Source organism: Herpailurus yagouaroundi, unplaced genomic scaffold, assembly GCF_014898765.1.
Source record: "Herpailurus yagouaroundi ecotype Mexico unplaced genomic scaffold, PumYag 196, whole genome shotgun sequence".
NCBI classification, from domain to species: domain Eukaryota; kingdom Metazoa; phylum Chordata; class Mammalia; order Carnivora; family Felidae; genus Herpailurus; species Herpailurus yagouaroundi.
Genome location: NW_024412427.1, coordinates 22,876,657 through 22,887,517, shown reverse-complemented (window position 1 = coordinate 22,887,517; position 10,861 = coordinate 22,876,657). Strand labels below are relative to the sequence as shown.

At 38.1% G+C, this 10,861-nt stretch overlaps 1 long non-coding RNA gene across 1 annotated transcript; it reads left to right on the top strand.

Moving 5' to 3' along the window:
- The first annotated feature begins 510 nt into the window (after positions 1–510).
- Positions 511–9,464, top strand: LOC121012489 (uncharacterized). The gene is made up of 4 exons (XR_005782135.1): positions 511–819; positions 2,319–2,556; positions 3,495–3,654; positions 9,238–9,464. It is a non-coding gene; the product is annotated as an uncharacterized LOC121012489 (long non-coding RNA).
- Positions 9,465–10,861: the final 1,397 nt, after the last annotated feature.

Here is a 10,861-nt window from a genome sequence, read left to right as displayed (position 1 = left end):
AGAATGAACTTCTAGGGCAAGCTGTTTTCTTTAAAGACTCTCAGGCTGAATGGAATTAAATAGCAAAATAAAAATAAATGTGTTTTTTGAATGTTATTTTGTTTAATGTCACAAATGGTAATGATCTAATAATACTGCAAAGACTATAAATATGGTTTGTATGTAATCTCTATTATTCTGCCTTCCATCCTTATTTAAAATTGTACAAACATTTGTTGGCTTAAAAAGGATAGTGTGTTCTTCCTACAGTTATCTAGTAGAAGTATTCTTACTTAATATTCCTATTAGTTGATGATCTATTTCCTTATTGATTAAACTATATATTAAATTTTTTAATCATCGATTTTGTATATAAAATTAATAGCTTTCACAATCATTAGTTGTAGTAGCATCTTATAGTAATAAATACATAATTATGTTTCAGCTGATTGATAAAATTGTAACATGTAAAGCTCACGAAGGAGACTTTCGTTTCACATTATGTTTCTATGCTTACCTCTATTTGAAAATGAATATTCAGATATTAACACTAAATTCAAAAGAATGATTTATCTGTTTTATTTAAACTCCAAGGGTGGTCCTGGACCAGCAGCATTACCTGGGAGGAATACATAGGATCTCAGGCCCACCCTAGACCTGAGGAATCAGAATCTAAGGATGGGGCTGCATTTTGAATATTGCATTTCGTCATTATTGTCTAATCAGCTGACATTGATGAAGAACCAGGGACTCTGAGTGGTCCCTGTGCCTCAAAATGACAACTGGACCTGATTCAGGACTTCTCTCATCTGTGAACTATGGGGATTATTTCAACCAATGGTGAGCAGATGTCAATCTCATTCTATTCCACCCAGTGTTCCTTTTTAGTCCTTACTTAGGTCCTTTAACTACCCCCAGAAATCTCCTACCTCCCATCTAGCTTTTATCCCTGGTTTTCTACACAGCAATAACTAACTGATACAATGTCCCCCTATGAAAGCTTCATCAAAATAAGTATAAAGGCTTACCCAAAAAAATATCTTGGGAGAGGATATAAAAAATATCTTGTTAAGAGGCTTATTCTAAAGAATGATTCTCAGCCCTGGCTGCATATCCAAATTACCTGTTAGCTTTAAAAATTCTGGGGGCGCCTGGGTGGCGCAGTCGGTTAAGCGTCCGACTTCAGCCAGGTCACGATCTCGCGGTCCGTGAGTTTGAGCCCCGCGTCAGGCTCTGGGCTGATGGCTCGGAGCCTGGAGCCTGTTTCTGATTCTGTGTCTCCCTCTCTCTCTGCCCCTCCCCTGTTCATGCTCTGTCTCTCTCTGTCCCAAAAATAAATAAACGTTGAAAAAAAAAATTAAAAAAAAAAAAATTCTGATATACAAGGATCCCTCCAAACAATTTAAGTCTGAATCTCTGAGGGTGCAATGTAGGCGTTAGTCTTTTTCTAAAAGTTGTCCAGAGGATGATTCCAACATGCAGCCATTGTGGAGAACCAACGATCTAAAGTCTGGTTTAATTACCACTCCTCCTCTATGCAACTCAGCCTATGCAGCCATATTTGACACTCGTGGTCTTAGAAGTTCAAGTGAATGAAACACAGGACTTCCTAGTTTGGAAAGTCTCATAATCTCTTTATGTCACATGGAGGAACATTTTAAGCAGAGACAAATGGATTCTAAATGCACTTTAGGAATTAAATTCTTATCACTAATTTCAGACACATCAAAGTTGGCAAATCAAAAGTTAGCCATAATACTCATGTTTCATTTTCTCTTCTTACTAATTTGGTGACTCCCCCCCCCAAAATGTGTTGAGGTACATTCCCTATCTGCCCCTTTATTTTACCAGTAGGAAAATGATCTCACATTTCAGTGAGACTCAGAGTCCTGTAGACAGTTCGGGATTGACTTTTAAATTGGAATGCCAGGTTAAATATTGACTCTGGTCTCTCAACCTAACACAGTCTTTTGGGGATAAACATCCATTTTTAACAACTCTTCTGGCCATAAGACTGTTGTTTATATTTAACCCAAATCCCTCTATCAGCTGAACAGTTCATCTCTCCTCTTGAAGAGGAATTCTTGATTACAGTTCCACAATCCCAGGTGTGCTTTGGAATCTAAAATTTGTGGAGTGTAGAAAGGTAATGCAGTGCATATATGGCAAATCATATCCCATCTCCAGGGAGTTCTAAAGCAGCATCCTGTAACAAACATATTTAAATCTGTGCAAATGAAACATAAAAATTCACAGCAAGCATGATGAATAGACATTATAAACAGTCTTATGTGAGTTCTGATTTTGTCATTATATTTAGGAGAAATTTTACTTTTCAGAGCTTTTTCTACCTGGGCATTAAGGATAAGAGATTGTAGACTGCAAGTTCCTGCAAAAAAATGAAATTGAGTGAACTTCAATTGGGAAAGGCTGAAGGGGAAACAAATGAACAACAGCAGTGGTATATGCTGCAAGAGCACATTTAACAGATTTCTTCCCACAAACAAACTGGATTTGGAATGAAAATTGTCCGCGGCCAGACTCAGAGTCCCAACCAGGAGACCTTGCAATAAAAAGGTACTGATTTGGATTGGGAGTTGGGTTTTTAGGGAGAGACAGAAGAAGGGAAATAATAACAAGTCTTGGGAGTGTCTAGAAATGGCATCTTGTATGTGGGCTAATTATTTTCAATGATGAGTCATCCCCCAAGCAGTTCACAGCTGGCTCCCTTTTAGTTCTCCATTTTAAAATTCATCTACATCAGTGCAATTAGTGGTGAGTTGTTCAGGATGTCTTGGCCCACCCTTGGACAGACCCATTGTTCCTGGAGCTTTTTAGAAATCTCATGGCTTCTCTTCAGATCTTCTGATTTTGCATCCAAAATTCTTGGGTCTTGTCTTTTCCTTGACTGTTTTCTCTTGACAGGGAGAAGGAAGGGATCCCTTGGGTCTCCTTTGATTATTGAATTGGCTTTTGCTCAAGGAACCTAATAGGTTAGTGAAAACAAGGTGCAAAGTGGGAAGCTCTGGCCCTCTTTTAAGAAACCATATGCTGCTTTTCTTTCTCAGCATATTCCTGAAAACTTCCTTTTGGCATCATGTTTTAAAGAATGGATCTAAGCTGAGATGTGTTAAATCTAAGATAGGTTAAAATTCAGAAGCAAACCATTTTTTCCTCTCAAACAGTTCACTGGGTACAATAAGCACTTCCGAAGTGTAAAGTCACTTTTAAGATAATCTTAGGGCTTTTTGTAATGTAAATTTTGTCACTGCAGAGCGTACATACAGAAAAGTGCCCAAATCATAAGGGAACGGATAGATAAGTGAACTTATGACAGAGTTTACACATTGTATAGCCAGTGCTTTGGCCAAGAAATAAAACATGACCAACACTCCAGAAGCCCTTCCTGTGGTCCCCAGGCCAAGGATGACCACCAAACTTCTAAGACCATAGGTTAATATTTTGTTTGTTAATTTACATCTTCTGTTTTTTATTTCTTTTTCACAACACTATAGATGGAGATTCATCCACATCGTCTTGATGGCTGCAGTGCCACTGTTTTCATTGCTGTGTAGGGCTCTCTTGTATGCTCTGCCATTTAAACCTTCTACCACGGCGGCTTTTGGCTTCTGACTGCTCTGGGCTGCTAGGGCTAGTGCTGCTTGAAGCATTCTGGTATGTGTCCTGTGTGAAGATATATATTCTTTCCTGTCGAATACCTAGAAGCAGGTTTGCATAGTTGGGTCATATGACGTGTACATGTCACCTCTCATCCATGCTGCCAAATGTTCTCCAAAGTGATTGCACTAATTTTCACTCCCAGCAGCAGTTTCTGAGAGTTCCATGGAGCTTTTAAAAACAGATATCTGGGGCTCCTGGGTGGCTCAGTTGGTTAAGCGTCCGACTCTTGATTTAGGCTCAGGTCATGATCTCGCGTTTTGTGGGTTCAGGCTCCGTGTGGGCTCTGCATTGACAGTGTGGAGCCTGCTCAGGATTCTCTCTCTCCCTCTCTCTCTCTGCCCCTCTCCCACTTGTGCTAACTCTCTCTCAAAATAAATAAATAAGCTTTAAACAAATTTAAAAACAGGGGTACCTGGGTGACACAGTTGGTTAAGCATCCGACTTCGGCTCAGGTCTGATCTCACCGTTCTTGAGTTCAAGCCCCACGTTGGGCTCTGTGCTGACAGCTCAGAGCCTGGAGCCTGTTTCAGATATTGTGTCTTCCTCTCTCTGCCCCTCCTCTGCTCATGCTCTCTCTCTGTCTCTTAAAAATAAACCTTAAAAAAATAAATATTAAAAAATAATTTAAAAACAGATATCCAAGCTCAGTAATACTTTTCAGTTTAGGTATCTGAAGCTGTCCATTGGTATTATATCTATAAGGATTCTCACAATTAATCTCCAAGCCTGTCCTTACCTTTAAAAACAATTTCATGTTTTGGGGCATCTGGATGGCTCAGTCAGTTAAGCTTCCAACTTTGGCTCAGGTCATGATTTCATGGTTCATGATTTCAAGCCTCAGTCAGGCTCTGTGATAACAGGTCAGAGCCTAGAGTCTGCTTTGGATTGTGTGTGTGTGTCTCCCTCTCTGCCCTCCCCCACTCATACCCTGTCTCTCTCTCAAAAATAAATAAAACATTAAAAAAAAATTCTTTTAACTTAAAAGAATAAAAAAATAAATAATTTCATGTTTTAAAGTAAGCTTCAAGTTTCAAAAAAAAAAAAAATGCCTGGCTTACTGTTTTATGAGCTTCATGGCACCCTGTGGCCTTTCCTGTCCTTCCCTGATGAATCTTCATCAGCAAAGCCTGGTGTTCTGGTTTGACCATTTGTGAGTTTGCAGGGATCAGTTTAAGAGACTTACAATTTAAGAACACGTTTCAGTATTAGAACTTAATTCATGAGTCATTGGAGAGTTTGCTGAGAAAGTGTTCTCAATTCTAGCAAAATCCAATATTGACCCTAACTTCAGACAACAAAGTTGTCAGGGAGATTTTCGCATGTGGTTTCTGTATCTCATTACTTTGTAGTCACATTAGTAGACATTCATAAAGCAAAGAATATATAAAGGCCATATGCAACTCACACAAGGTTTCCTCTAATAATGGCCTTATTTTATGCACAGTTATATAAGTTAGTAAAAATAATACCTATTTATTAACTGCTGACTATGCGTCAAGCAGTGTAATCCAGGCTTTAGACCCTTGCTACTCAAAATGTAGTCCAGGACCAAGCAGCATGGACAACATCTGGGAGCTTGATAAAAATGTAGTCTCAGGTCCCATCCAAACTTGCTAAGTCAGAACAAGATGCCCAGGGAATACTGATACATGCTAAAGTTTGAAAAATGCTGGTTTTAGACACATGCGAATTAATTCTTGCTATGGTATGACCATCTAAACACAGGAGGAGAAAAAGCCCCATTTTATTTATTGTTATTTCATATCTACCTATTTATAACATCTTTTTCCCCCAACTTTATTGAGATATAATTGACACATGACCTGTAAATTTAAGCGGTACAATGTGTTGGTTTGATACACTTAATGCAAAATGATTACCAACATAGTGTTACTAAAACCTGCATCACATCACCCACTTACCATTTCTTTTTTTGTGGTGAGAACATTTAATATCTACTCTCTTAGTGACTTTCAAATATATATATATAGATATTCAGATCCCCTGCCCATTTTTAATTGGATTGTTTTTTGCTATTAGGTTGTATGAATTCTTTATATATTTTGGATATCAATCCTTTACCAGATACATGATTTGCAAATATTTTTTCCGATTCCATAGGCTGTGTTTTCATTTTGTTGATGGTTTCCTTTGCTGTGCAGAAGCTTTTTTAGCTTGATATAGTATCACTTATATATTTTGCTTTTATTGCCTTTGCTTTTGGTGTCAAATAAAAAAAAAAAATCATTGCCAAGACAGATGTCAGGGAGCTTACTGCCTATGTTTTCTGCTAGGAGTTTCATGGTTTCAGGTCTTACATTCAAGTCTTTAATCCATTTTAAGTTAATTTTTATGTATAGTGTTAGATAGTGGTCTAGTTTCATTCTTTTGCACATGGCTATCCATTTTCTCAATACCATTTATAAAAAGGCTGTCCTTTCCCCATTGTATATCCCTGGTTCCATTTTTTTTTCAAAGTAGGCTCCATGCCCAACGTGGGGCTTGAACTCACCATCCCAAGATCAAGAGTCGCATGCTCTTCCAACTGAGCCAGCCAGACACCCCTATTCTTGGTTCCTTTGTCATAAATTAATTGATCATTGATATGTGGGTTTATTTCAAGGCTCTCTATTCTGTTCCATTGATCTGTATATGTATGCCTATATATGCTTTGGGGTTTGCTTTCGTTTTTGTTTTTGCTTTCTTTTTGAGAGAGAGAGAGAGAGCACTCGAGCAGGGGAGGGGTAGAGGGAGAGAGAGAATCTTAAGCAGGCTTTATGCCCAGCATGGAGCCCAATGTGAGGCTCAATCTCACAACCAAGAGATCATGACTTGAGCCGATATCAAGAGTGGGACACTTAACTGAGCCACCCAGATGCCCCATGCATTTATACTTTGACCAAGATTTGTTTCCATATTTTAGCTATTGTGAATAATATTGCAATGAACATGGGAGAGCAGATATCTTTTTGTGATATCGTTTCCATTTCCTTTGGATATATACCAAGAAGTAGGATTGCTAGATCATCTGGTAATTTTATTTTTAATTCTTTTAGTAACCTCCATATTGTTTTCCATAGTGGTTGCACCAATTTACAATCCCATTTTATTTCTTTTTTGTTAAGTTTATTTATTTACCTTCAGAGAGAAAGAGCATAAGCTGGGGAGGGGCAGAGAAAGAGGGAGAGAGGGAATCTCAAGTAGACTCTGCACTGTCAGTGAAGAACTCATGAATGGTGAGATCATGACCTGCGCTGAAATCAAGAGTCAAATGCTTAACCAACTGAGTCACCTAGGCACCCCCATAGCCCATTTTAGAGATGAGGAAGCAGAGGCATAAAAAAATCCTTGAAAATGCAAATTTATTTATTTATTTATTTATTTATTTATTTATTTATTTAATGCCTAAAGTAGGCTTCACGCCCAGAGTGGAACCCAACATGGGGACTGAACTTACGATCCTGACATCAAGACCTGAGGCAAGATTAATAGTGGATCACTTAACTGACTGAGCCACCCAGGTGCCCCAAAAATGCAAATTTAAAGAAAGACTGACAGTAGAGCACAGGCTTATAATCATTATGCTGTGTGACCACCAACCAATTTTATAAGCATTTGATTTATGTGGACATTCTTAGGACCTTAACTTGGTGTAAATAAATGATAATAAGCCTACCAAGTAAGCAGGTTTAATAATAAATTTGGCATCTTGTCTTTTAAGTATTGACTTTTGGACACTTTGCTGGTAAATGATTAAACAAGGAAGAATGTGACAACAGAGAATTGGTTTTGTCCTCAGGAAATGTGGGCAGTTTGGTGTGGGTGGGTAAGCACATGCATACATGAGTTGACACAGCTGAACTTCACCTCAGGCTTGTGCTCCAGATAACAGCAGAGTTCAGATATCCTCCTAACTTTTTATTTTGTCAAATCCCACCACCTTTTTGTGTTTCAGGAAATGCCTTACTGCAAAGAACACCCCCCCCCCCACCACCACCAAACCAGCTTAGATAAGACTGGCTGTCTACCCTTTCTCAGGACTCTCACCAGATTTGTAGATGGCCCTTTTGTTTACTTGTGACAGGCCAAACATGGACCTTTCTTCTCTTTTTGCTTGAAGGCACTGAAAGGCCAGATCCCCTCCCTGTTCTTTGTCTCATGAATGATTAGCTGAGATGAGAACTATTTGTCCCTTTCTGAATCTAGCTAGACACAGAGATAAACATTTCCTGTTCACCCGATTGCAAAGTATTCCAACTGTAAATTATCCTGCCTATAATTGCTTACCCTTCCCTATAAAAGGGTAAGGCAAATTAATAGATACTGTGTGGTGTTCTTCCTATTTTTTAGCCTAAACAAAATCTATCTCCTTAGTTGTTTTGTTTTTTCCTTGGCCACAGCTCATTCAAGTTTTCATATTTTCAGTGACTAAGGTTGGTGGTTAATTGGCAAAAATACACCTTGCCTTATACATCTGAGCTTTGTAATATCAAGAGGAAGAAATGACTGCTCTTTTGAAGCCTGCAAGAATATCTTCTTCCCAATTTACTGTCATCTTGCCCCAGGTTTGGTAACTATAACAAGGAACCATCTTCCCAAAGGCTCTCTGGGGCACAAGACATCACCTGGGCTCCAGCATCAGCCTATATTAGTCAATCCTTAGCATATGCTCAGTAGCCTCTGAGCTTCCTGCTAATGTGCTGAAAACTTTTGAAAACTGAGAATTTTTTTTAAACATTATATATTTTTAAGCGTTTATTTATTTTTGAGAGAGAGAGAGAAAGAGAGGGGGGCGGGGCGGGGCAGCGCGGGGGGGACCAAGGAGCAGAAGCAGGCTCTATCCTGAGAGTAGAGAGCCCAATGGGAGCTCAAACTCACAAACTGTGAGATCATGACCTGAGCTGAAGTTCAATGCTTAACCAACTGAACCACCCAGACACCCCAAAAGAGTGTGAGAATGTTTAAAGCAGAAATCCTTGGTGGGACACCTGGGTGGCTCAGTTGGTAAAGTGTCCAACTCTCAGTTTCAGCTCAGGTCATGGTCTCACGATTGGAGAGAGTGAACCCTGCATCGGGCTTTGCTCTGGCAGCATGGAGCCTGCTTAGGATTCTCTCTCTCTCCATCTCTCTCTGCCCCTCCCCTGCTCCCTCGCTCTCTCTCTCTCTCAAAAAAAAAAAAAAAATCTTAAAGTAGAAATCCTTGGGCCACCTGGGTGGCTCAGTCGGTTAAGCATCTGACTCTTGATTTTACCTCGCAGTTGTGAGATCCAACCTCACATTGGTCTCTGCAGCAAGCATGGAGCCTGCTTAGGATTCTCTCTCCCCCCCCCTTCTCTCTCTGCCCCTCTCGTGCTCTCTCTCTCTCTCTCTCTCAAAAATTAAATAAATAAATAAATAAATAAATAAATAAATAAATAAATTTTTTTAAAAAAGTAGAAATCCTCTAGATATCTAACTGTATATGAGATTGCAGAATTGATCTGATGAGCATTGGAAGGGGCTTTGAATGAAGATATATAATATAGATGCTCTTTTGACATTTGTGTTTCACTTAATAACATCATTTTTCTCCTCTAGGAGTCTGTTTAACCTCTGAACACAAAAGGTATTATGGAAGAAATATGTATTTATTCAGTTTCACTTGTCACAAGGAAGAAAAAGCAACCACTTTCCTGTACTTTGCTAAAAGGCATGTTTTCTACAAAACAATTCTAGAAGTCAAAAAGGAAAGTTTCCATTTATTCTTTCATTTTTTGCATTACAGATACAATCTTGAGATTAATAAACTCCATCTGAGCATCCTTTGCAAAGCATCTGTGTTGTGAGTTCAATGTTAAATGATTATGGACTAGAGAATAAATAAATGAATAAGTAAATAAATAAATAAATAAATAAATCCTGATTAATGAAACAGTTTTTGACTTGGATTTAAAAATCCAGATGACAATGTTATTTGGTGGCATTTTCATAGAAATGTGTAGAACATATTTAATGAATTCAAATTAGGAAGTTTTTTCCAGGTTCTCTTAAAATTAGGCCTAAAGCATCAGCAGAAACAGATGTACAAAAATCTATTAATTATTGTATCTTTAAAATTCTACCATGCTTTGTAAGAATTATTAGAATTCTAATGACTAAAGGGGTCTATATATAAATGTTTATGACTATAAAAACTTTTATCCTGCATATAGACTATGTGGAAAGGTTAGGAAGTTTTTTCCAGGTTCTCTTAAAATCAGGCCTAAAGCATCAATAGAAACATATGTACACAAATCTGTTAATTACTGTATCTTTAAAATTCTACCATGCTATGTAAGAATTATTAGAATTCTAATGACTAAAGGGATCTATATATAAATGTTTATGACTATAAAAACTTTTATTCTGCATATAAGAAAGATCACCTATTTACTTCTCAAGCACTTTCACTGCCCACCACCACCTCGTTTTCATTGAAATATCAAGATTTACTTTCATATAAATATTTTCTAGTCTGCCTCTAGAGAATAATTAAGCAGAACCAACAACACTGAAGATAATTAAAATCTTGGAATAGATTTCAGAGGTAGCAAGAAATAACATCAAAAAAAGTGTAGACCTTTATGCACCATAGCAACAGAGAGCCTGGATTTTGAGCCTAAATCAACCAAATTATTTTTGTAGTATAAATACACAGCTAAAGTTATCTTAGCATTTTCACAAAATAATCTCTTTACTCTGAATCAATGCATAAGATATCAAAAGCAATGTCCATTTCTTTTTCTAAATTAATTATAAACTGAGTTTATCTAAGGTCAAAAAAGCAGCATCTTCTATTTTTTTCCCCAGTTTTGTTGAGATATAATTGGTATATAGCATTGCATAAATTTAAAGGGTACAACCCAATAATGTGATACACATATTATCTTGTGTCCAATTACCACAGCAAGGTTAACACCTCCATGACCTCACATACTTACATTTGTGTGTGTGTGCATGTGTGTGTATGGTAAGAATATTTCAGAGCTACTTTTTTTTTTTTAATTTTTTTTTTCAACGTTTATTTATTTTTGGGACAGAGAGAGACAGAGCATGAACGGGGGAGGGGCAGAGAGAGAGGGAGACACAGAATCGGAAACAGGCTCCAGGCTCTGAGCCATCAGCCCAGAGCCCGACGCGGGGCTCGAACTCACGGACCGCGAGATCGTGACCTGGCTGAAGT